Source organism: Sus scrofa, chromosome 14 (assembly GCF_000003025.6).
Source record: "Sus scrofa isolate TJ Tabasco breed Duroc chromosome 14, Sscrofa11.1, whole genome shotgun sequence".
Lineage (NCBI taxonomy): Eukaryota > Metazoa > Chordata > Mammalia > Artiodactyla > Suidae > Sus > Sus scrofa.
The window spans coordinates 106,477,314-106,503,764 of record NC_010456.5 but is presented as its reverse complement, the minus strand read 5'-3'; the positions used below and the strand labels follow the sequence as shown (position 1 = coordinate 106,503,764).

Genomic DNA, 26,451 nt, shown 5'->3' with positions numbered 1-26,451 from the left:
AAGCACATCTACAGAATAAATGATTCGCACAGAACAGCAACCAATCGCTGGCAGAGGAACCTAAACTCCAATAACGGCAAGAAATTCGTGACATTATTGGGCAGAACGGGAGAAAAGAGGAGAGTGAGAGAAGGTGAATCCGAGCGGGACGGGCGCTCCCGAAAGGGAACTGCTGAGGAGAAAGGGATCCCGCACCCTGGAAAGTCACCTACCGGGCGAAAGATCAAACGAAATGGAGGAATCTCCAGATGCAGAGAAGAGTGTAGCATTAAGTTGGAGTACGGAAAAGCCGATCAAGAACCCAATGGACCATCTGAACTACGGGCACAGTCACCAAAAATTGAGACGCCTGGGTGGGGGCTGGGCACCGAATCCTTGGCTCCAGAGGTTAGTCCCCGGGAAAGGGCCGGGGGACGCCTGGGTGGGGGCTGAACACCGAGACCTCGCCTCCGAAGGTTAATCCCTGAGAAAGGGCCGGGGGACGCCTGGGGGGGGGGTAGGCACCGAGACCTCGGCTCCAGAGATTAGTCCCTGGGCTAGGGGGGCGGGGCAGAGCGGAAACTGCTTGGGAGGTCTAGAAACCATTTGATGGGGCAGAGACTGCCTGGGAGACTAGAAAACAAAGCTGTCGCAGAGGAAGGGAGCAATACTCCAGGGGCAGGGAAGTGGAAAGCCACATCAGAGGGAACCTGGGAGAAGAGCCTGGTCTGTGCCCGTGCTGGGGAGGGGAGAAAAGAAGGGGTGGGTCCCCATAGAATACCCCCCACGCCACAGCAAACTTACAGGCCCACAAGCTAGCTGAAAACTGTGCTTCCCAGTGCATCCCCTCCCCCCCCCCCCGCCACGCCCTACGCGCTCAGGGACCTGGGGCTGCCTGCCATCCAGGAGGGCTGGCCTCAACAATTGCCTGAAGCCTACCACCGCAGGGGCTGTCCCTGCACAGGCCTGCTTGCCCTTTGGTGGGGCTACACTTCTGCAGAGCAGCACCAAACACCACCAGCCCCCGAGAAAAGGCCTGCAGCCCAGAAAAGCTAGAACAAGCTTAGCCAGGCTGTGAATAGATCGGCCTAATTCTCGGACGGTTTTTCTGAGTCGGGTTGCCCCGGGGAGGAGCCTCTTCAGTTTCCAACAGCCCTGCTACCCGCCCAAGCCCCCAGGGGGTGCCCCACTCCCGTGAAATAACTGCTCAGCACCACCAGCCCCCTGGAAGAGCTCCTGCAGCCCAGAAAAGCTGCAACAAGCTCGGCCAGACTGTGAAAAGATCCGCCTACATTCTCAGGCTGTCCTTCTGAGTTGGGCTACCCTAGGGAAGAGCCTCTTAGGTTCTCAGTGACCCAGATAGCTGCTCCAGCTCCCAGGGGGTGATGCACCCCTGAAGAGCAGCTGCCCAACACCGCCAACCCCCTGCAAGAACCCCACAGCCTAAAAACACCAGAGCAAGCTCTGCATGACCAAGTGAAATCTGCTACCATCGTGGTGTGGACCTCCCAGTCCTGTCTGCCCTCAGGAAGTCCTCCTTTGCTTCAAAGAGACCCTGTTAGCCCCATCAACACTCCAGAAAAGCCACACTGCCTCAAAAAAGATTGACCAACAACGCCAGCCCTCAGGAAATATTCCACGGCAGTGACAAGGCAAACACTGCCCGATCACGGAGAGTACAACTCCCTCAGGAGAAAGAAAACAACAAGCAAGATGAAGAAGCTGAGAAACCACCCCCAGTCAAACCAACAGGAGAACTCACCTAAAACAGTCAACAATGAAACAGATCTCGGCAGTCTGACAGACCTGGAGTTCAAAAGAGAAATAGTGAAAATACTGAAGGAATTAAGAGAAGATATGAACAGTAATGCAGATACCCTCAGAAAGGAACTAGAAAATATAAGGAGGAGCCAAGAAAAACTAGAACATTCATTTGCAGAGATGCAAACTGAACTAGGGGCAGTAAAAACCAGAATGAATAATGCAGAAGAACGAATCAGTGATATGGAAGATAGAATAATGGAAATCACTCAATCAGGTCAACAGACAGAAAACCGAATCAAAAATCTGGAAAGCAATATAAGAGACCTATGGGATAATATAAAGCAGGCCAATCTACGCATAATAGGAATTCCAGAAGGAGTAGAAAAAGATAAGGGAATGGAAAATATATTTGAAGAAATTATCGATGGAAACTTCCCAAATCTCAAGGATACTGGGTTCAAGATACAAGAAGCACAGAGGGCCCCAAACAAACTGAACCCAAACAGACCCACACCAAGACACATCATAATAAAAATGGCAAGAGTTAGTGATAAAGAGAGGATCCTAAAGGCAGCAAGAGAAAACCAGAATGTTACCTACAAGGGAACCCCCATAAGAATATCAGCTGATTTCTCTACAGAAACACTACAGGCCAGGAGGGAATGGCAAGAGATATTTAAAGTGCTCAAAGGAACAAATATGCAACCTAGAATACTCTATCCAGCAAGAATATCATTTAAAATAGAAGGGGAAATAAAAATTTTTCCCAACAAACAAAAACTTAAAGAATACAGCAACACAAAACCCAGGTTAAAGGAAATATTGAAAGGGCTTCTCTAAACCAAAAAGAAAGGAAGGAAAGGAAGAAAAAAGAAAAGAAAAGAAGAAGAAGAAGAAGAGGAAGAACTAGGACTGAGGAAACTGCAATCAGAGAGCAGTCATTCAAATAAGCCAGCATACAGATTTAATCATGAACATGCTTCAAACAAAATAAAATTAAAAAGAAAAAAATAAAAAAGAGTCATCAAAACCATAAAATGTGGGCAAGGGATGTCAGGAGGTAAATAACCCTTTTTGTTTATAAGTATGTCTCTGTTCTTAATTTTAATATAGTAATAAAGTGTTTGAACTTACAGGACCATCAGGCTAAAACACACAATTATGGGAAGGGGTTAGCATACTTAAAAAACAGGGCAACCACAAGCCAAAACCAAATATTGCATCTGCAAAAATGAAAAAAAAAATACACTCAAGCAGATAATAACAGGAGACCATCCAACCAAAAAAAAAAAAAAAAAAAAAGACAGGAAGAATGGAGAACCATAGAATCAACTGGAACACGAGGTTCAAATGGCAATAAATAATCATCTATCAATTATCACCTTAAATGTCAATGGACTGAATGCCCCAATCAAAAGACACAGAGTGGCTGAGTGGATAAAAAGGCAAAAACCTTCCATATGCTGCCTACAAGAAACTCACCTTAGGACAAAAGATACATATAGATTGACAGTGAAAGGGTGGGGAAAAAGATTTCACACCAATAGACATGACAGAAAAGCAGGAGACGCAACGCTCATATCAGACAAAATAGACTTTAAAACAAAAGACATAAAGAAAGACAAAGAAGGACACTACTTAATGATTAAGAGATCCATCCAAGGAGAGGATGTTACTATCATCAACATATATGCCCCAAATATAGGAGCACCCAGATACATACAACAAATATTAACAGACATAAAGGGAGATATTGATGAGAATACAATCATAGTAGGAGACCTAAATACCCCCCTCACATCAATGGACAGATCCTCTAGACAGAAAACCAATAAAGCAAGAGAGACCCTAAAGGAAACAATAGAAAGTTAGACTTCATTGATATCTTCAGGACACTACATCCAAAAAAAGCAAAATACACATTCTTCTCAAATGCTCATGGAACATTCTCAAGAATCGACCACATATTGGGACACAAAGCGAATCTCAATAAATTTGGGAGCGTAGAAATTATCTCAAGTATCTTCTCTGACCACAATGCCATGAAATTAGAAACCAACCATGGGAAAAGGAAAGAGAAAAAACCTACTACATGGAGACTCAACAACATGCTATTAAAAAACCAATGGGTCAATGAGGAAATCAAGAAGGAAATTAAAAACTACCTTGAAACAAATGATAATGAAGACACAACCTCTCAAAATCTATGGGATGCTGCGAAAGCAGTGCTCAGAGGGAAATTTATAGCAATCCAGGCCTTCCTCAAAAAAGAAGAAAGATCCCAAATTGACAACTTAACCCTCCACCTAAACGAATTAGAAAACGAAGAACAAAGAAGTCCTAAAGTCAGCAGAAGGAAGGAAATTATAAAGATCAAAGAAGAAATCAATAAAATAGAGACTCAAAAAACAATAGAGAAAATTAATAAAACCAAGAGCTGGTTCTTTGAAAAGGTGAACAAAATTGACAAACCCCTGGCCAGACTCACTAAAAAGAGGAGAGAAAGAACCCAAATCACCAAAATTAGAAATGAAAAGGAGAAATCACAACGGATACAGCAGAAATACAAAAAACCATAAGAGAATACTGAACAACTATATGGCAACAAGTTTGACAATCTGGAAGAAATGGACAATTTTCTAGAATCTTACAGCCTGCCAAAACTGAATCAAGCAGAAACAGACCAACTGAACAGACGAATCACTAGAAATAAAACTGAAGAGGTCATAAAATCACTCCCTACAAATAAAAGTCCAGGACCAGATGGCTTCACAGGTGAATTCTACCAAACATATAAAGAGGAATTGGTGCCCATCCTCCTTAAACTCTTTCAAAAGGTTGAAGAAGAAGGAATACTCCCAAAGACATTCTATGAGGCCACCATCACCCTCATTCCAAAACCAGACAGAGATACCACCAAAAAAGAAAACTATCGCCCAATATCATTGATGAATATAGATGCAAAAATTCTCAACAAAATCTTAGCCAACCGAATCCAACAACATATCAAAAAAATTATACACCATGACCAGGTTGGGTTCATCCCAGGTTCACAAGGATGGTTCAACATACGCAAATCAATCAGCATCATACACCACATTAACAAAAAAAAGTCAAAAATCATATGATCATCTCAATAAATGCAGAAAAAGCATTTGACAAAGTCCAACATCCATTCATGATCAAGACCCTCGCCAAAGCGGGTATAGAGGGAACATTCCTGAATATAATCAAAGCCATTTATGATAAACCCACAGCAAATATAATCCTCAATGGGGAAAAACTGAAAGCCTTCTCACTCAAATCTGGAACAAGACAGGGATGCCCATATCATATGATATTTGTCTTTGTCTTTCTGGCTCATTTCACTCAGGATGAGATTCTCTAGTTCCATCCATGTTGCTGCCAATGGCATGATGTCATTCTTTCTTATGGCTGAGTAGTATTCCATTGTGTATATATACCACCTCTTCCGAATCCAATCATCTGTCAATGGACATTTGGGTTGTTTCCATGTCCTGGCTATTGTGAATAGTGCTGCAATGAACATGCGGGTGCATGTGTCTCTTTTCAATAGAGTTTTGTCCGAATAGATGCCCAAGAGTGGGATTGCAGGGTCATATGGAAGTTCTATGTATAGATTTCTAAGGGATCTCCAAACTCTTCTCCATAGTGGCTGTACCAGTTTACATTCCCACCAGCAGTGCAGGAGGGTTCCCTTTTCTCCACAGCCCCTCCAGCTCTTGTTATTTGTGGATTTATGAATGATGGCCATTCTGACTGGTGTTGAGGTGGTATCTCATGGTAGTTTTGATTTGCATTTCTCTTATAATCAGCAATGTTGAGCATTTTTTCATGTGTTTGTTGGCCATCTGTATATCTTCTTTGGAGAAATGTCTATTCAGGTCTTTTGCCCATTTTTCCATTGATTGATTGGTTTTGTTGCTGTTGAGTTGTATAAGTTGTTTATATATTCTAGAGATTAAGCCCTTGTCCGTTGCATCATTTGAAACTATTTTCTCCCATTCTGTAAGTTGTCTTTTTGTTTTCTTTTGGGTTTCCTTTGCTGTGCAAAAGCTTTTCAGTTTGATGAGGTCCCATGGGTTTATTTTTGCTCTAATTTCTATTGCTTTGGGAGACTGCCCTGAGAAAATATTCATGAAGTTGATGTCAGAGAGTGTTTTGCCTATGTTTCCTTCTAGGAGTTTGATGGTGTCCTGTCATATATTTAAGTCTTTCAGCCATTTGGAGTTTATTTTTGTGCATGGTGTGAGGGTGTGTTCTAGTTTCATTGCTTTGCATGTTGCTGTCCAAGTTTCCCAGCAATGCTTGCTGAATAGACTTTCCTTTTCCCATTTTATGTTCTTGCCTCCCTTGTCAAAGATTAATTGACCATAGGTGTCAGGGTTTATTTCCGGATTCTCTATTCTGTTCCATTGGTCTGTCTGTCTGTTTTGGTACCAGTACCACACTGTTTTGATGACTGTGGCTTTGTAGTATTTCTTGACGTCTGGGAGAGTGATGCCTCCTGCTTGGTTTTTGTTTCTCAGGATTGCTTTGGCAATTCTGGGTCTTTTGTTGTGCCATATAAATGTTTGGATTGTTTGTTCTAGTTCTGTGAAAAATGTCATGGGTCATTTGATAGGGATTGCATTGAATCTGTAGATTGCTTTGGGTAGTATGGCCATTTTTACAGTATTGATTTTCCCAATCCAGGAGCATGGAATATCTTTCCATTTCTTTACATCTTCTTTGATTTCTTTGATTAAAGTTTTATAGCTCTCGGCATATAGGTCCTTTACCTCCTTGGTCAGGTGTATTCCGAGGTATTTGATTTTGTGAGGTGCAATTTTAAAAGGTATCGTATTTTTGTATTCCTTTTCTAATGTTTCATTGCTGGTATACAGAAATGCAACTGACTTCTGAATGTTAATCTTATATCCTGCCACTTTGCTGAATTTATGAATCAGTTCAAGGAGTTTTGGGGTTGAGTCCTTAGGGTTTTCTAGGTATAGTATCATGTCATCTGCATACAGTGACAGTTTGATCTCTTCTCTTCCTATATGGATGCCTTTTATTTCTTTGGTTTGTCTAATTGCTGTGGCTAGGACTTCCAAAACGATGTTGAAGAGCAGTGGTGAGAGTGGGCATCCCTGTCTTGTTCCAGATTTGAGTGAGAAGGCTTTCAGTTTTTCCCCATTGAGTATGATATTTGCTGTGGGTTTATCATAAATGGCTTTGATTATATTCAGGAATGTTCATTCTATACCCACTTTGGCGAGGGTCTTGATCATGAATGGATGTTGAACTTTGTCAAATGTGAATAGACCATTTTAACCTAGCTAGTTAAATTGTTTTCTTTTAAAATATTCAACTCATACCCACTGCCTTTTCTTGTACTCTTTCCAACCAAGGCACCTGCTGATTTGAAGGGTGAATGATGAAAACGTTTATGAGGCTACTGTCATATCATTTAATTACTAATATTTTCAATGCTGAATATCACCTGTCTACACAGCCTGAAGAAAATGAAGCATAGATACAGAAAGAAAGAGAATACAGCAATATGGATGCAAGTAAACATTCTCATACTAAGTGAAGTAAGTCAGAAAGAGAAAGACAAATACCACATGATGTCACTCATCTATGGAATCTAAAATATGGCCTATCTACAAAACAGGAAGAGATTCACAGACATAGAGAACAGACTTGTGGTTGCCAAGGGGGAGTGAGGAGGGAGTGGGATGGACTGGGAGGTTGGGTTTAGCAGATGCAAACTATTGCATTTAGAATGGATAAAACAATGGTCCTACTGTATATATAGCACAAGGAACTATATTCAATCTCTCTGGAAAGAACATGATGGAAAATAATTGAAAAAAAAAAAAATATATATATATATAGATAGATAGATAGATAGATAGATAGATAGATGAATAGTTGGGTCGCTTTGTTATACAGCAGAATACGACACCACAGTATAAATCAACTATACTTTAATAAAAAATTAAAAATGAGAAAGAAAGAGTAAGAATACAAAGGACCAGAAGAAGAAAAAAATCTAATCAACAACCAAAATCAATGAAGAAAAAGGAGGCTCAGTGGGGGGAAGTCTCTCTAGTCCTGTGGCTGTCTTGTGTTCATTTGATAGCCATATCTGAAGGGGATGCATTTTGAATTTGAAATCAATGCCTTAGCAATCATAGCCTAAATCAGGTGCTTACAGTACCAAAAACAAACCAAAAATACAAACATCTGGGTTTATCGTACACATTAAAAAATGCAAATCAAAAGCAAAGAGGTATCACCTCACATCTACTAGGATGGACATTATCAAAATGAAAGAAGGAAGGAAGGAGAGAAGAAAGGAAGGAAAGATAGAAGGAAGGAAGGAGGGAGAGAGAGAGAGAGGAAGGGAGAAAATAATACCTACTGCTGAGGGTGTTGAAAATTGAGTTCCTATACATAGTTTACTATGACAAGTAATTGTCAGATGATTTACTATCCGACGATTTAATATGACAAGCAGTGAGGATGTTCCTCAAACAATAAAGACAGAATTAACATATTACCCAGCAATCCTACTTCTGGATTTTGATCCAAAAGAGCTGAATCAGGATCTCAAAGAGATATCGCCATTCCCACATTAACAATAACCAAGAGGTGGAAACAACCTAAGTGCCTATCAACAATTAAGGATAAAGAAATGTGGGAGGAGACTGGCAAAGACAGCAAAGCGGGAAGACCTGAGCTTATCGCCTCTCACGGACACACCAAAATTACAATTATTTACAGAACAACCATCGATGAAAAAGACCAGAACCTACAAGAAAAGATCTCTAACAACCAAAGATATAAAGAAAGAACAACAAAGAGACTGTGAGGAGCAGAGGTGTGGTAGAGTGAAGTCAAGCACACCCCCAGGTAGACAACCCACAAGGAGGAGAATAATTTCAACTGCAGAGGTTGTCCCCAAGGAGTGAGATGTCTGAAACCCCTATGGGGCTCCGCAGCATGACGGTCCTGCAACAGGAGGATGTGCCTCCAGAATGTTTGGCTTTGAAGGCCAGGATGGCTTATTTTCAGTACTTTCAGATAATTGAGGGAAATAGAGACTCCACCCATGAAGGACACAGGCAAAATCTCACATTCTCTGGGATGCAGTGCAGAAGTAATAATTTGAAAGGAGCCTGGGTCAGACAGACCTGCTAATACTGAAGAGTCTCCCCAAGAGGCAGGAGGCAACTGGAGCTCACCCTGGAGGCATAAACTCTGGCGGCAGCCATTTGGGGAGTTCATGGGCATGCTGGTGCTGCCAAGTCCCTCTGTGATTAACATCAGCACCCAGCCCCTCCATCCACTCAACAACCAGTACTCAGATACCTGAAACAAAGCAACTAACCAAGTGGGGACAGAGCCCTACCCACCAGCAAAGAGGCTGCCTTAAGAGCCTATGACCTCACAGGCACTCCTGTATACAGCCCTGCCACCAGAGGGCCCAGGACCCAGCTCCAAACAGCAGTGCAAGGCACTAGATGCAGGACCCTCAGGGCCCTGCAGCCAAGGAACTAAGGACTCAGCTCAACACACCCCTCCAAGAATCCCCAGCCCTGCCCACCAGCAACCCTGCTCTAGTCTCAGGACAAGCCTCACCCACCAGCAAGTGGATAAGAGCTACAGAACAATGACAGCCTACACAGACACAGTCCATATATCAGTAGACTGTTAAGCCTGCCCTAGACTTGGGGTCAGCCTGTGTAACATCAGTGGACCCCAGTCATAGAATAACCAGAGGCCCACAGCCCTGAGATGCAGCCCATCCATCAGCAGGCCAGCACCAATCCTGAGACCCACTAAGCCTCAGCCTTTTCCACGCATTGGCCTGCTCTAGGCTCAGGATCAGCCTCATTCACCAGTGGGCAGACACCAGCCCCAAGACTATGACAGCCCTGCAGACTACACACCCAACCCATCTATCTGAAGGCCAGCACAAGGGATTGGTGAGCCCAGCCCCACATGCCAGCAGGTCAACACAAGCTTCAGGACACCAAGAACCCAGAGCCTCTCGTGTCAGGAACCAGCCCCACATACAAGCAATCCCATATGTCCCTCTGTGATTAACATCTGGGATCCCTGGGTCCTATAGACCGACCCCAGGACTTGCCTCTGCCTCCCAGTGGAACAGAACTTGCCCTAGAACCTGGCTTTGCATTCTTGGATCAGTCCTGGAATCTTGATCAGTCCTGGGATCTCTTAAAGCCTGACTCTGTCCACCAGTGAACCAGTACTATCCCTGAAATGCCTCAGCATTCCACAATCAACCACTTCATGACTCAGCCTGGCCAACCAGTGGCTGGCAGCCTCTGCACAGGGTGGCTACAGGCAACCAACCTGACCAACCTGACCAGGGCCAACCAAGACTACCCAGTTGCCCACACCAGTCAGCCCACCACAACAACAGGAACAACACAGCCCACATAGGGGTAACTCCTGAGGCATACAGCTCTAGTGATGAGAGGGAAGTGTGTTGCTGGGATACACTGGATGTCTCCTACAAAAGGCCGTTTCTCCAAAATCAAGAAATACATGCAACCTACCAGATAAATTGACATAAAAGCAACAAGATAGAAAAATAAAGCAACTGAGGAACATGCACCAAATGATGCAAAAAGATTAAACCACAGAGGAATAACTAAGTGAAGTAGAGATAAGTCATCTAACCAAGAATGAGTTTAGGGTAATGATCATAAAGATGATGAAAGAACTTGGGCAAAGAATAGATACACGGAGCAAGAAGTTAGTGGTTTTTAACAAAGAGTTAGAAAATATAAAGAAGAAGAAAACAGGATATGAAGACTATAATAACTGACATGAAAGAAAAACTAGATGGAAGCATGAGTAGCCTAAATGAAAGAGAGGAACACGTCAGTGAGCTGCAAGACAAAGTAGTAGACATTACTGACAACGAAGAGGAAAAAGAAGGAAAAGAAATGAGGATAGTTTAAGAGACCTCTGACACCAACAATCATACTAACATTCATATTACAGTGGTCCTAGAAGGTGAAGAGTGAAGTAAAGGAGCAGAATACATATTTGAAGACACAGGAGCTGAAAAGTTCCCTCTTCTGGGATCGGTAGCAGACATCCAAGTGCAGGAAGCATAGGTAGCCCCAAACTTGTCAAACTAAAGAGGAACAAACCAAGATACATTGTCATTAAAATGTCAGAAAAAGATAAAGAGAGAAAATTAAGTGCAGCAAGGGAAGAGTAACAAGTTACACACAAAGGAACTCCCCTAAGGCTACCGGCTGACTTTTCGACAGAAACCCCTCAGGGCACAAGAGAATGGCATGATATTTTTAAAGTGATGGAAAGGCAAATCCAACAATCAATAATTCTCTACCCAGTGAGGCTCTCATTCAGAACTGAGGGAGAGAGCAACAATTTTACAGACAAGCAAAGAGAGAAGGATATAGCACCATCAAACTGGCTTCAGAAGAAATGTTAAAGAGACTTCTCTAAGGCAAAAGGAGAGGCCAAAACTGAAACAGGAAAATTACAATGGAAAAAGTGCAACAGTCAAGGCAAATACACAATAAAGATATTTTTTAAATAGTGCTGCCTTTAAAGAGAAATCATAATTTATGGGAATTGAAATGAGATATCACTAAATGGTTAAAACCATGGGCATCAGTATGATCTGCCAGGACTGTAGGCATGGGCCCTGGAAGCAACTCTCAGACATGTCTGTGAGACCAAATATGCAAATACACTTCACTTAAGTGAACACACATGTCATTTGTTTCATGCCCCACAAGGTTCATTCCCACTATGTCCAAGTAACAAGTATTCCCTGGTGAACTGCTCTGGAATAGACAGCATGCATTTATGCTATAGGAAAAACATCATGCTCCAACTCTTTCAGGAAATGACTCAAAACCATTCTTCATGTTTTTGACTTGAACGCAAACAAGGTTCAGCATAGAGAATGATTAAATGGCATTTATACTCACACTGTGTGCACCATCTTGGGTGTAAACACTCAAAAGGCACAGAACACAAAAAGCTCCCTTGGCTCTCTTTTCTTCCTCCTTTTTAAGGCTGAAAACCATAACTGACCTGAAAGATGTGGCAGCCCTGGAAATGTTTCTAAGGACATCATTGGAGAGAGAGCAATGCGTTAAGGTCAGAGTTAGAGAACAGAGTCACCCACCATTGATTTTTCTCAACTCCTCCACATGGCAGCAGGCTTCCTCCTGAACTCGGTCCTCAATGTTCCTCTTCCCCATCCCCAAATGCCTCAGCATCATGAGGGAGAAGCATCAGCTTTCCTTCCATGTCTTTGCATTGCTAAATATGAGTCTTAACAAGAGAGGATACAGAGACTAGGAGGGAGGTCCTAGGGAAGAAGTGAGCTAGCTGACACTTGTCAGCCTTGCAGGTGGACCAAGCTCTGTTGGGGGGTGACAGAGGGAAACACTTCAAAGTCCCATATTTCATCCCCCCTACCCTATTTCCAGTGCTGAACATGCATACAGGCACACCCACCACATCCTTTAGCAGCTCTTTCAAGAACTGGGAGACTGCCTCTTTGGGAAAACACCTCTCCCAGATCAATCAGAGCTTCCTTCACTGCTTCATATCCATGCAACACCATGGTAGGCTTCATGCCAAAATATAGAGTGTACACGGACCACAGTTTTTTTTTTATTAAAAAATTTATTAATAAATTTTTTATTCTAGTTGATTTATAGTGTTCTGTCAATTTCTGCTGTACAGAAGTGACCCATTCATATATCATATATATATACACACACACAATATTTTTCACACATTATCCTCCATCATGTTCCATCACAAGGGATTAGATATAGTTGCCTGGAAAGGACCTCATTGGCTGTCCATTCCAAATGCAATAGTTTGCATCTACTAATACCAAACTCCTAGTCTATGCTGGTCCTTATCCCCTCCTCCTTGGAAACCACTCGTCTGTTCTCCAAGTCCATGAGTTTGTTTCTTTTCTGTAGATAGGTTCATTTATGCCATATGTTAGATTCGGATATCGGGGATATCATATGGCATTTGCATTCTCTTTCTCATTACTTCACTCTGTATGAGAGTCTCTAGTTCCTTCTGTGTTGCTGCATTGTTCTTTTTATGGCCGAGTAGTATCCCAGTGTGTATATAGACCACACTGTCTTAACCCATTCATCTGTGGTTGGATATTTAGATTGTTTCCATGTGTTGGCTATTGTGAATAGTGCTGCTATGAAGATAGGGGTGCATGTATCTTTGGGAATGAAAGTTTTGTCTGGATATAAGCTCAGGAGTGGGGTAACTGGATCATATCGTAGTCCTATATTTAGTTTTCTGAAGCACCTCCATACTGTTTTCCATAGTGGTTGTACCAATTTACATTCCTACTAACAGTGTAGGAGAGTTCCCTTTTCTCTACACCCGCACCAACATTTGTTAGTTATAGACTTACCAATGATTGCCACTCTGAGTGGTGTGAAGTGGTACCTCACTGTAGTTTTGAATCGCATCTCTGTAACGATTAGTGATGGTGAGCATTTTTTCATGTGCCTGTTGGCCATCCGTATATGTTCTTTGGAGAAAAGTCTATTTGGGTTTTCTGCCCATTTTTCAATTGGGTTGTTGGTTCTTTTTGCTGTTGAGTCATAGGAGCTGTTGGCACATTTTGGAGACTAAGCCCTTGTCAGTTGCATTGATTGAAAGTGTTTTCTCCCATTCCATAGGTTGTGTTTTTTTTATGCTTTCCTTTGTTTTGCAAAAGCTTGTCCATTTGATTAGGTCCCATTGGTTTATTTTTGTGTTTATTTCTCTTGCCCTGGGAGACTGACCTAAGAAAACATTTGTAAGGTTGTTGTCAGAGAATGTTTTGCCTGTGTTCTCTTCTAGGAGTTTGATGGTGTCTTGCCTTATGTTTAAGTCGTTAAGCTACTTTGAGTTTATTTTTGTGTATGGTGTGAGGGTGTGTTCTAGTTTTGCTGCCTTACATGCAGCTGTCCAGTTTTCCCAGCACCACTGGCTGAAGAGACTCTTTTTTTTCCCCGTTTTATATTCTTGCCCCCTTGTCAAAGCCTAATTGACCATAGGTGTCTGGGTTTACTTCTGGGTTCTCTAATTCTCTTCCATTTATCTGTATGTCTGTTTTTGGACCAATACCACACAGTCTTGATTACTATAGCTTTGTAATATTGTCTGAAGCTTGGGAGAGTTATGCCTCCTGCTTGGTTTTTTTCCCCTCAGGATTGCTTTGTCAATTCTGGGTCTTTTATGGTTCCATAAAAATTTTTAGTTTGTTCTAGTTCTGTGAAAATGGCACGGGTAATTTGATAGCGATTGCATATTGAATTTCTAGATTACTTTGGGGAGTATGGCCATTTTAATGATATGAATTCTTCCAATCCAGGAGCATGGAATATCTTTCCATTTTGATGAATCCTCTTTAATTTCCTCGATTCATGTTTCATACTTCTCAGCATGTACGTCTTTCACCTCCTTAGTCAGGTTTATTCCTAGGCATTTAATTTTGGGGGTGTGGCTTTAAAAAGTATTGCATTTTTATATTCCTTTCCTAATATTTCATTGTCAGTAAACAGAAATGCAACCGATTTCTGAGTGGTAATCTTGTACCCTGCTACTCTGTTGAATTCATTGATCAGTTCAGGTAGTTTTTGTGTGTACTTAGTGTTTTCTATAGACAGTTATTATATCATCTGCATAGAGTGACAGTTTTACCTCTTCTCTTCCAATCTGAATACATTTTATTTCTCTCGTTGGTCTGATTGCTGTGGCTAGGACTTCCAATCCTATGTTGAATAAAAGTGGTGTGAGTGGGCATCCCTGTCTTGTTACAGATTCAAGCAGGAAGGCTTTCTGCTTTTCTCCATTTAGACCCACTTTGGTAAGAGTTTTTCTCATGAATGGATGTTGGATTTTGTCAAGTGCTTTTTCTTCACCTCTTGGGATGATCATGTGGTTTCTTTTGTTAATGTGGTGTATGACATTAAATGATATGCATATGTTGAATCATCCCTATGAACTTGAGGTGAACCCCATTTGGTCATGGTGTATGATCTTTTTTATATGTTGTTGGATTCAGTGGGTTAAAATTGTGTTGAGAATATTTGCATCTATATTCATCAAAGATATTGGCCTATGGTTTTCTTGTTTGGCAGTATCTTTGTCCAGTTTTGGTATCAGAGTGATGGTGGCTTTATAGAATGGCTCTGGGAGGGCTCCATGTTCTTCAACCTTTTGGAAAAGTTTTTTTAAAAAATGGGTGTAAGTTCTTCTTTGTATGTTTTGTAGAATTCGCCTGTGAAGCCATCTGGTCCTGGACTTTTGTTTGTAGGGAGTGTTTTTTATTACATATTCAATTTAATTTCTAGTGATCAGTCTGTTCAATTGATCTATTCCTTCCTGATTCAGTTTTGGCAGGCTGCATGTCTTTAGAATGTTGTCCATTTCTTCCTGGTTGTCAAATTTGTTGGCATATAATTGTTCATAGTATTCTCTTATGGTTTTTTGTATTTCTGCAGTATCCGTTGAGATGTCTCCTTCTTTAATGCTTCTTTTGTTTGAATTGTTTCTCTCCTATTCTTAGGAAGTCTGGCCAGAGATTTTTCAAATTTGTTTACCCTTTCAAAGAACCAGATCTTGGTTTTATTTATCTTTTTCTATCATTTTTTGAATCTCTCTTTTATCAATTTACTCTGATCTTCTTGATTTCATTCCTCCTGCCGACTTGAGGTTTTGTTTGTTCTTTTTTTTTTTCTAATTCTTTTAGGTGGTAGGTTAAGTTGTCGATTTAAGATTTTTCTTCTCTTTGAGGAAGACCTGTACGGCTATGAACTTCCCTCTCAGAACTCTTTTTGAGGCATCCATGGATTTGGGATGGTTGTGTTATTGTTACCATTCCTCTCAAGATATTTTTTAATTTCCCTTTTGATTTCCTTGTTATCCCATTGGTTTTTTAGTAGCATGTTGGTTGGCCCTCATGCGGGTGGTTTTTCTCATTTCTTTTTCCTGTGGTTGACTTCCAGTTTCACACCATTGTGGTCAGAGAAGTTACTTGAAATAATTTCTATACTCTTAAATTTGTCAAGGTTAGTTTTGTGCCCCAGTATATGGCCAATCCTTGAGACTGTTCCATGTGTACTTGAAAAGAATGGACATTCTGATTTTCTTCAATGTAATATCCTGAAAGGATCAATTATGCCTACACTTTCTATTGTGTCATTTAGGATCTCTGTTGCCTTGTTGATTTTCTGTCTGGAGGATTTGTCCATTGATGTGAGTGGGGTGTTATAGTCTCCTAGTATTATTGTATTCCCATCAAGTTCTCCTTTTCCGTCTGTTAGTATTTGTTGTGTGTATTTGAGTGCTCCTGCATTAGGGGCACATATATTGACGAATATAGTAGTGTCTTCTTGAATGGATCCTTTGAAAGACATTAAATACTGTCCTTCTTTGTATTTTTGTATGGCTTTTGTTTTAACGTCTATATTGTCTGATATGAGTATTGCAACTCCTGCTTTCTTCTCTTTTCCATTCGCAGGTAATATCTTTTCCCATCCCTTCACTTTCAATTGATGTGTGTCCTTTGCTCTAAGGTGAGTAGGCAGCATATCGCAGGCTCTTGTGCTTTTACCCAGTCTGACACTCTATGTCTTTTGACTGGAGCATTCAGTCCATTGACATTAAGGTAATTCTTGATAAATATGTATTTATTGCCATTTTAAACCTTGTTTTCCAGTTGATTCTATGTTACTCCTTTGTTCCTTTCTATTTTTGGTTGTACGATTTCCTTTTATTTTATGCTTGTGTACTCTCTTTAGTTTTACTGAATGTATTGTTTGGTTTTCATTCCAGGTTTGTTAATTCCTTCCCATATATGTTTGCTTTAGCCTGATGGTCATATAGGGTCAAACAGATTCTTTAAAAAAGAGTTTATATTTTCTTACATTCTTTTCCCATGTTTAATAACTTTGATGTCCTTTGTTAACTTCTTCATGTTTATCCTTTTGCTGTTCCTTGAGTTTATTGTCACTTTTACAGCAGTTTTTTTTTTTCTTTTTAGATCTGTATACTGGCTTATTTAAGTGATTCCTTTCCAATTGTGGTTTCCTCCATCCTATTTCTTCTTAGTTAGTTCTTTTTTTATTTAGAGGAGTCCTTTCAGTATTTCTTTTAGAATAGGTTTATGATTGTTTTGCTCTTTTGGATTTTGTTTGTTGGAGAAATTCCTCTATTTTAAATGATACTCTTTCTGGTAAGAGCATGTTAGGCTGCAAATTTTTCCCTTTTTGTGATCTGAATATATCTTGCCACTCTCTCTGGCCTGTAGTGTTTCTGGAGAGAAAACAGCTGATAGCCTTAAGGGGGGGGGTGCGTAGTTCCCTTAAAAATAACTCTTTGTTTTTCTCTTGCTGCCTTTAGACTCCTTTCTTTAACTTTTGCCATTTTTATCATAATATGCCTTGATGTGGGTCTATTTGAGGTCAACTTCTCTGGAGCCCTCTCTTCTTCCTGTATCTTGATATCTGCTTCCTCCAGATTTAGATGGTTTTCAGCCATAATTTCTTCAAATATATTTTCAATCCCCTTTGCTTTCTCTTCTCCTTCTGGAATCCCTATTATGTGTAGATTGGCCAGCTTTATCTTATCCCATAGGTCTCTGGTGCTGCTTTCATGTGTTTTCATTTGTTTTTCTGTCTGCTGTCCTGATTGGGTGATTTCCAGGATTCCATCTTCCATGTCCGCATTATTCATTCTGCTCTTCAGGGCCTTTCCCTCAGCTTGTGTCTCTGCAAATGAACTTTCTCATGTTGGCTGGCTCCTCATTGTGTGTTCTAGTTCCTTTCTAAAGTAATCCGCATTACTGTTCATATACACTCTTAATTGCTTTGTATTCATTCTAATTCCTTCAGTATTTTCACTGTCTTCTTTTTGAACTTGGTGTCTGTTAGATTGCAGAGGTCTGTGTCTGTTTCATTGTTTGCTCTGTCAAGGGGGAACTCTTCTGTTCTTTTAACTAGAAATGGTTCCTGAGCTTCTTCACTTTGCTTATATTTTTCTCATTCTGGGAGTTTAGAGAAAACAGCTCCCGTAGGCTTGGAAGGCTTTTTATATGTGAGAGCACCCCTGGGTATTTTGTGAAGGCTTCCTCTTTATTTTTGGTATAAGGAATGCTTCTGGTTTGGCTGCTTGCTGTCTCTTTCCTTAGTGTGTGCAGGCTGTTAACCCCTTGATAGGCGCTGTGTGTGCTTCTAAGGAGATGGAGCCACCAGGCCAGACTAGTAGCAAGCGTCTGGTTGCTGCGCCGTTGATATTGCCAAGAACCCATGGCAGGTGGCACAGGCTGCTCCTAGTTTCAGGGCCCTGGAAAGTGGCAGTTATCCTCAGGCAGGTGTAGAAGGTGCCTGGAGCATTTGGCAGTGTCAGCAGCAGGCCGCGTGCATTCCCAGGGGAGTGAGAGTACTACCAGGTGGTGCTCAGTTGCAGGGTCCTCCTCTGTGGCAACCTTTGGGGCTGTAGCTCGTGGCTATTCACAGACTCCTAGCAGTGAGATTGCCCCCACTACCCATAGACCACGCAAGAGGTGTGCCATCACACTTAGCCCATGCAGGAGGCGCTGCCACCCTGAGCCCACCCAAGAGGGCCCATTGCCAATAGCCCGTGTAGGAGGCACATTAGTGCCCATAGCCCTGCCCTCCAAGAATCCACACATGCACAGTAAAAGATATTCCTATGGAAAGCTGCCTCTCCTCCTCCAGCCTTCCCAACAATGGCACTTTGCTTCTGATGTGGGCCCAGACCAACTCCCAGGTTCCCTCAGCTCTGGCACTCCAATCCCCTAGCCCTTGGCACACCACTCCCTAGCCCCACATATTGTCTCCACACAGCCAACCCTAGTCCTGTCCCCAGAACTGACCTCCTCAGCCTGAGTCTCAGCACCCAGGCCCCTGCCACCTGTCTCAAGCTGTGGTGTCCTTGGAGGTGGTACTGACCATCTGTGCAGCTCTCTGTCGGCATTGACCTCCTCAGTTCAGCTGTTGCACTTTTCTTGGAGGCTTCAAGGTCCCTCCATCTTGGCTGATCTCCCTATTAGTCAGGTGGCTTCCCAGGGTGTGGGTTCCTTTCCCCTTTCACAGCTCCCTCTCAGGGGTTTTAGCCCTGTCCTGATTCCTTTCTCTCTCTCTCTCTCTGTTCTTCATTTGTTCTCCCCAGTTAGGTGGAGTGTTTCTTCCCCTTTCTTTGAGGTTTAAGGTCTTCTGCCAGTGTTCAGTAGATGTTCTGTGCAAATCGTTCTACATGTAGATGGTTTTTTTGATGTGTTTGTGAGAGAAGGTGAATATCACATCTTACTCCTCTGCTATCTGGATCCTGCAGGGCCACAGACGTTTGAGAGCTGGGAATGGAGATGTGCATAATGGCAAAAAAATAAAAAATAACTATTTGATAATATATTGTGCCTGATGCAGAATGTATTATCATGCTACTATTATGTTTTTGTTCTGCCACACACAGCCTCAAATATTTCTGAACTTAATACATAAATATGATATTAATTATTAGAGCTCCCACTTATGGATGTCCTGTGATGTGCCTGGCAATCCCCTGAGTAACTGGCACCCAGATTACAATGAATCCTCTTATCAGCACCTTTAGCTGGTTTATTTGCTCCACTTATAAATAAGGAAACTGAGGTCAGGGAATTCTATTTCATTTTTAGCATCCCATGCTTACTATACAGAAGATTCCAAGCTGGTACAGCCCTAAAAGAAATAAAAGTAAAAACTCAACAAAAATCAGATAATTCAAATGTGCAGCCTAGTTTGAGATCTGCTAGTATTACCCGGACAAAAAGAGAATAAGTGTCATAGAGGCAGTGCCAGGACATGCAGCATCTCATGCAAGAACAATATTGTCCATTCTGTAGCATTCCTAGGGTCCAGACAGCAGCTTCCTGCAGAATCCAAATGAATGCTCTGACCACCAGCTGGACCCTGACTCATCACATCTTTCACCTGAAGAAAACACACAACTTACATAGGACCTGGCTTCTCTAAGGAAATCTCTGCGCACCAAACACGTCACTTACTTTTTACCTTCAGTGCAAAATCATAGCAAGTGGCTATGAAACAAAGAAGGGAACCAACAATCCCAACTTCTGCCACTTCATTATCTTGATTCTACCTTAGAGACCTAAATGTTGCCCTATGCACAAAGCACATTATTTCATTCCTCTATTTATGACAATGACTGGCCTGAAAAGCCAAGAGAAATATCAAATTTTGCAGGGAGTAATTTGCTTCAAAATGACCTATTTCTGATACCTGGCTTCCAGGAATACATATTAGTTTTAGAGTTGGGCTTAATTTAATTACCCTTTGCAGCACAACAAAGGAGCACAAAACTTAGTTACATTGGCTAAGGACTTGCCAATGTTCTTAACATCTAACTCTAGACTAGTTCCAAGAATTGGGAGAGGAGTGGGGCCAGGTGGGAGCTTCCCCTTCCCAGAGCTCTGTTTCCAGAGTGGGAGGAGAAGGACAGGAGAGACAGGGCACCAGGACCACAACCAGACCCATGATGCCTTCTCTTCTTAAACATACAACTGTGAGCCTGAAATCTAAAGCTTTTAAATGGTCCCTGATCTATCATCTTTCGTCCCTCTAATAGAAACAAACCAATCAATTACATCCACTTTGTACCCTATTCTGAGTCAACTTTGCCCCAGTGATAACAATAAAAATAAACTGTCCTTTAGGCCTGTTTTCTCTGTGTCCAGTTACCACTCTGGAAATTCTGGTCTCATTGTCCTGGGTTTGGTCCAGGTATTGATCATTTTTCTTTTTAAAGGGTAGGGACTCCACTGTGCAGTCAGGATTAAGAACCACTGAGGTAAATACTTAGATGCCAAAAAGGGCTCCTAACACTGGACTCAAATCAATGACCAGCTGGGAAGTTATGACTCTGAGCACTATCGGTGTATTCTATGCCTTTTTTATTTTTGTTTTTAATGTTGATTTTGTAATGCTATATCTAACACCAGGACATTTTGTCCTTGAAAGTGAAAGATTTTAAAAGATTTTAAGGTACTGTGCTAGCATGACATGTCTCTCTATATTAAATAGTTAATGACGACCTATTTAATAGAATTTTAAAATAAAAATAAATAACTATGGTTCAGGCATCCAACATGAAGCCAGGTAAGTCACCATAGATATTGTTTCAGACATGTTCCTGCACCATTGAGAACTTGAAATCTGAACGGTGTCAAATTCAAGGACTCCCACTAGCTGCTCTCAAGCCAATATATGCTAGGAGTTCCCACTATGGCACCGCGGGGTCAGCAGTGTTCCTGGAATGCTGAGATGCAGGCTCGATCCCAGCCTGGCACAGTGGGTTAAGGATCTGCTGTTGCTGCAACTGCAGCTTGGATCTGATCCCTGCCCTGGGAACTCCATATGCCCCAGGGCAGCCAAAAGATGAGAAACAGAAGCAATATATGCTAGGAAGGCTAGCTGCAATTTTCTATTTTCAAAGTTGCCCCTACCCTCACAAACCCCAACCAATCCTTACCTATCAAGAATCCTTGTTATTCCCAATCCTAATCCTTGACAAAACAATTATCTACCCTTGAGGCTAGAAATAAATTAATTTCCGCATTTTGTACCCCTGAAGAACACAGTCTAACTTCTTGGATATGTGTCTCCTGGCCTGCAATCCTAACAAACTCCAAATAAACACCCATAAATATCAACCAGATCTCCAATCTCAAAGCTCTTGGTTAACACTAACAGAATTCACACATCTTGAAAGATCAAACACACGTAAAGTAATTACCTAAGTAAATGAACATGGCTTTGACCTTGAAATGCCACATCTATCCCCACCAAAGTAAACACTGGAAGATGGAGAATGTGATTTTGCAGTTTTCAAATGGGGGGAAGGGGACTCTGAGTGAATGGAAGAGCTGTTCATTGTCCCCTGGCTCATAAATAACAAAACTTCGATTTAAACTGAGATCTTCTGATGCTCATTGTAACGCATTCACTGACACCACAGCTGCCCCCAAAACAATTTCAGAAATACAAAACCAAGTCTCTCAAAATATTACTCTGAATAGTGCACCTGACTGACTGTTTGCAAAATTATAACAGTAAACAGCGTCCCTGCCTGGACTCAAAGGAACACAGGGTCACAGATTCTCAGGAGAAGAAATGAAAAGTAGTGATTCTCCCCTCTCCATCACCAAACAGGCAAAATTTGTTCAGGTAACTGAGGGAAAAGGAAATCTCAAGCATTGCATGGGCAGGGCTTGAGAAATTATGCCTCGGGTATCCCAACTGCCTCAGGACACAAGGCCTTCTATTGCCTTTTGGCGTCTGTCTTCATCAGAGATGATGAGGTGAAGTACACACCGTGTTAATCAAAATTTTAGAAAATGGAGACCTGATTGAATCTAAGAGGTGTTGACTTGGAGTCAGGACTCTAGCATGCCAGATATAGATTCAAGAAACATTTACCAAACTAATGGCTACCAAAGAGGAAATGTATGGGCCTCGAGGCATACAGCAGGAGGTTGGGATTAACATATACACACTACTATATATAAAATAGATAAGTAACAAGGGCCTGCTGTGTAGCACAGGGAAATCTCCTCAATATTCTATAATAACTTGTATGGGAAAAGAATCCAAAAAAGAGCGGATACATGTATAACTGATTCACTTAGCTGTACATCTGAAACTAACACAGATTGTAAGGCAATTATACGCCAAAACAATTTTAAACTTTAAAAAAGAAAAAAGGAACACTCGTGTTCCACCAGACTATGAAATGGGAGAGGCTTATAAAGGCAAGCCACAAAATTACATACGTTGTTTATCAAGAACACCTTGGATCTGGCAAGTAAGGGTTCCTGTTAAGGAAGTATTGGTTGGGGTCAGAAATTGTTGCATAGCTACAATGGAACCCTAAGACCATAAGATTGCAGCTAGTGGGTGTAGTTGTGAGAAAAGCATGTCCTTTCCTTGGGTCCAGTACATTTCACAGAAAATTCAAGTTCTCAGTGGTGCAGAGATATGTTCAAGACCAGATCCTTGGTGGCTGCCAGGCTCCCTTTTGTACGTCAAACTGTGATTACTCCATGAGATTTCAACTTCTCATCAACAGCAAGGAAGGGAGGTTTTACAGAGAACAAAAGGTGTGGATTCAGTGGAGGTTAGGTGGCAGGGACTTCATTAAACTGACCCGTAGCACAGAACCACCACAACAGGCAGACCCAAACAGGAGATGATATTTAGTGGCCATGAGGACCTAAATATCACTGGAATAAGAAAACATTACTAGATTACTGACAGTACTTTACAAACATGTGCGCTAAAAAGACATCATATTTGTTCTAAATTGATTACAGCAGTTATTTTCAAGTTGTTCTAGTGAGGAAGAAATAGATTTGTCAGGACCTAGTCCCCAAATGTTTTATTCCTGATGTTTACAAGGATTCATGCTTTATTCCTAATGGAAAACAATTTTCACACCATAATAACTCTTTTGATTCTCTCAATTACCTTTGCCTAAGGTAAAATTACTTCCACTTTGTGGATGAGGAAATGAGCCTTGGAGAGTCAGTACATGGGTGAGGGACACAGTATCTTCAAATAGTACACCTTACAATGGATCTTCCATCTCATGAATCACACGAGCTTCCTCCACACAAAATTCAGGTCACTAGGGTCACCATTTACTGAATGTGTGCAATATTTCATGATTCTCTCTATTCAATGATGTTACAAGACATGTCAATGTAGTTAATAATTACTCCACCATGTGATTAAAAGGGGAGCCAGAAAAGTTTACTTTTGTAACCTTTAAACTTGAGTGAGTCCAAGATTTGGTGCCACCTTTATGAGAACAAAGAGAAACAGTACTTGGCTGCCTAACTTACACAGCTCTAAACTCTAAAACAACTGCACTAGCTTATTTTAGATGAAATAAACACAGTCACTTTCTTCATTTATTCCTACAGAAATGAATTTCCCTTCTCTGCTCCACATTCCATCTGCTGAAGCCATCTCTCTTTATAAAATGAAAGAGTCTAAGACAACGACCGAGGGTATCTCTGAAATCACTTAGTCTAATTCTTCTTTTTTCTAATGAGCAATTAGTGACAGGGAGACAGAATGCCCTTGCTGCCTTAGTAAAATGCCTTTTAGTGGAATCCCAGTTTTTTGACTTCCACTTCAATGGTGTCTCATAACAAATGGCATTTCTGATGCTGTCTAAATGAACAGGAGAACATAAATATTAAGCCCTCCACTGTCACAGGGTAATGCAAACTTCAGGCTGGCTGGAATTGCAGATTCTGGGTTTTCTTTCTAAGAAATAGAATGTATTTTTTAGAGCAGTTTTAGCATCAAAATATATCTAGGCAAAAAGTACATAGATTTCACACACTCCCTCCCCACACACCCAGCCTATCCCAAAATCAGCAACCCTCACGAGTGTGGAACATTTCTTATCATCAGTGATACAACATTGACAAGTAGTATACACATGACATATGACATAACATATGACATAAACCAAAGTCAAAGATTATACTAGGGTTCACTCTGTATATTCTTTGGATTTTGATGAAAGTAGAATGACCTGTATCCACCATTAAAGTATCATACGGGATAGTTTCACTGCCCTAGGACCCTGGGAACCACTGATCTTACATTATCTCCATAATCTTGCCCTTTCCCGAATGTTATAGACCTAGAATTAGACAATACATAGCATTCAAATTGGTTTCTTTCACTCAGTAATGTGCTTGAGATTCCACTGTGTGTTTTCATGACTTGCTTCCTCACTCCTTTTTAACAAGAAATAATATTCTATTCTATTGATGTATCACAGTTTGTTTATACATTCGCCAGTTGATGGACATCTTGGTTGTTCCCAAGTTTGGGCATAAATTTATGAATACAGCAACTATAAACATTAATTGTATCAATAAACATGTTTTACTTTGTGAACATATTTTATGAAACCTGCTTTATGAAATGATGCAACCAACAAGGGCCTAATCTCCAAACAACTCATACAACTCAACACACACACACACACAAAAACCACCCCTTTCAAAAATGGGCAGAAGACCTAGGCATTTCTCCAAAGAAGACATATGGATGGCCAATAGGTACATGAAGAGATGCTCAAAATCACTAATTATTAGAGAAATGCACATCAAAACTACAAAGAGGTACCACCTCACACTGATCAGAATGGCCATCATTAACAGGTATACAAATAACAAAGGCTGGAGAGGGTATGGAGAAAAGGGCACCCTCCTATACTGTTGGTAGGAATGTAAATTGGTACAACCACTATGGAAAACAGTATGGACATGCTTCAGAAAACTAAATATAGAACTACCATATGACCCAGAAATCCTACTCCTGGGTATTTATCCAGACAAATCTTTCATTCAAAACATACCTGCAGGAGTTGCCTTTGTGCCTCAGTGGTTAATGAACCTGAGTAGGATCCATGAAGATGTGGGTTCGATTCATGGCCTCACTAAGTGGTTTAAGGATCCAGCGCTGCTCTGAGCTGTGGTGTAGGTCACAGACACAGCTCAGATCCCATGTTGCTGTGGCTGTGGTGTCGGTTGGCAGCTGTAGTTCCCATGTGGTGCTCAGCCTGGGAACTTCATATGCTTCAGGTATGGTCCTAAAAAGTTAAAAAAAGGGATGCATGTACCCCTAAATTCATTGCATCACTATTCACAACAGCCAAGACATGGAAACAACCTAAATGTCCATTGACAGATGAATGGATGAAGAAATGTGGTACATATACACAATGGAATACCACTCAGCCATAAAAAACAAAACAAAACAAAACAAAACAATTAATGCCATTTGCAGCAACATGGATGGAACTAGAGACTCTCATGCTGAGTGAAGTCAGTCAGGAAAAGAAAGACAAATACCATATGATATCACATATCTAGAATTGAATATACAGCACAAATGAACCTATCTACAGAAAAGAAACTTACAGACATGGAGAAGAGATGTGTGGTGGCCAGGGGGAGGGGGTAAGGAGTGGGATGGAGTGGGAGTTTGGGATTGGTAGACCCAAACTATTGCATTTGGAATGGATAGGCAATGAGGTCCTGCTGTGTAGCACAGGGCACTGTATCTAATCACTCATGATGGAACATGTTGCGGGAGAATGTGAGAAAAAGAATGTATACATATGTATAACTGGGTCACTTTGCTATACAGCAGAAATTGACAGAACACTGGAAATTAACTAGAATAAAAAAATTAAGAAAAAAAAGTCTATGGCCCCATGTACACTCTGTATTTTGGCATGAAGCCCACCGTGGTACTGTGTGGATGTAATGCCACATGGATGCAACGTGGATGCAACTGGAGATTCTCATACTAAGTGAAGTAAGTCTGAAACAGAAAGACAAATACCACGAGATACCACTTATATGTGTAATCAAAATATGACACAAATGATCCCATCTACAAAACAGAAACTGACTCACAGACATAAGGAACAAACTTGTGGTTGCCAAGGGGAATGGAGCAAGGACTGGGATGGACAGGGAGTTTGGGGTTGGCAGAAGTCCTACTGTACAGCACAAGCATCTATTGATTTCTT

The 26,451-nt window shown here is 41.2% G+C and overlaps 1 pseudogene; it reads right to left on the bottom strand.

The window, feature by feature from the left end:
• LOC102163765 overlaps positions 1–20,660 on the bottom strand; it is a 29,857-nt pseudogene extending 9,197 nt beyond the window's left edge.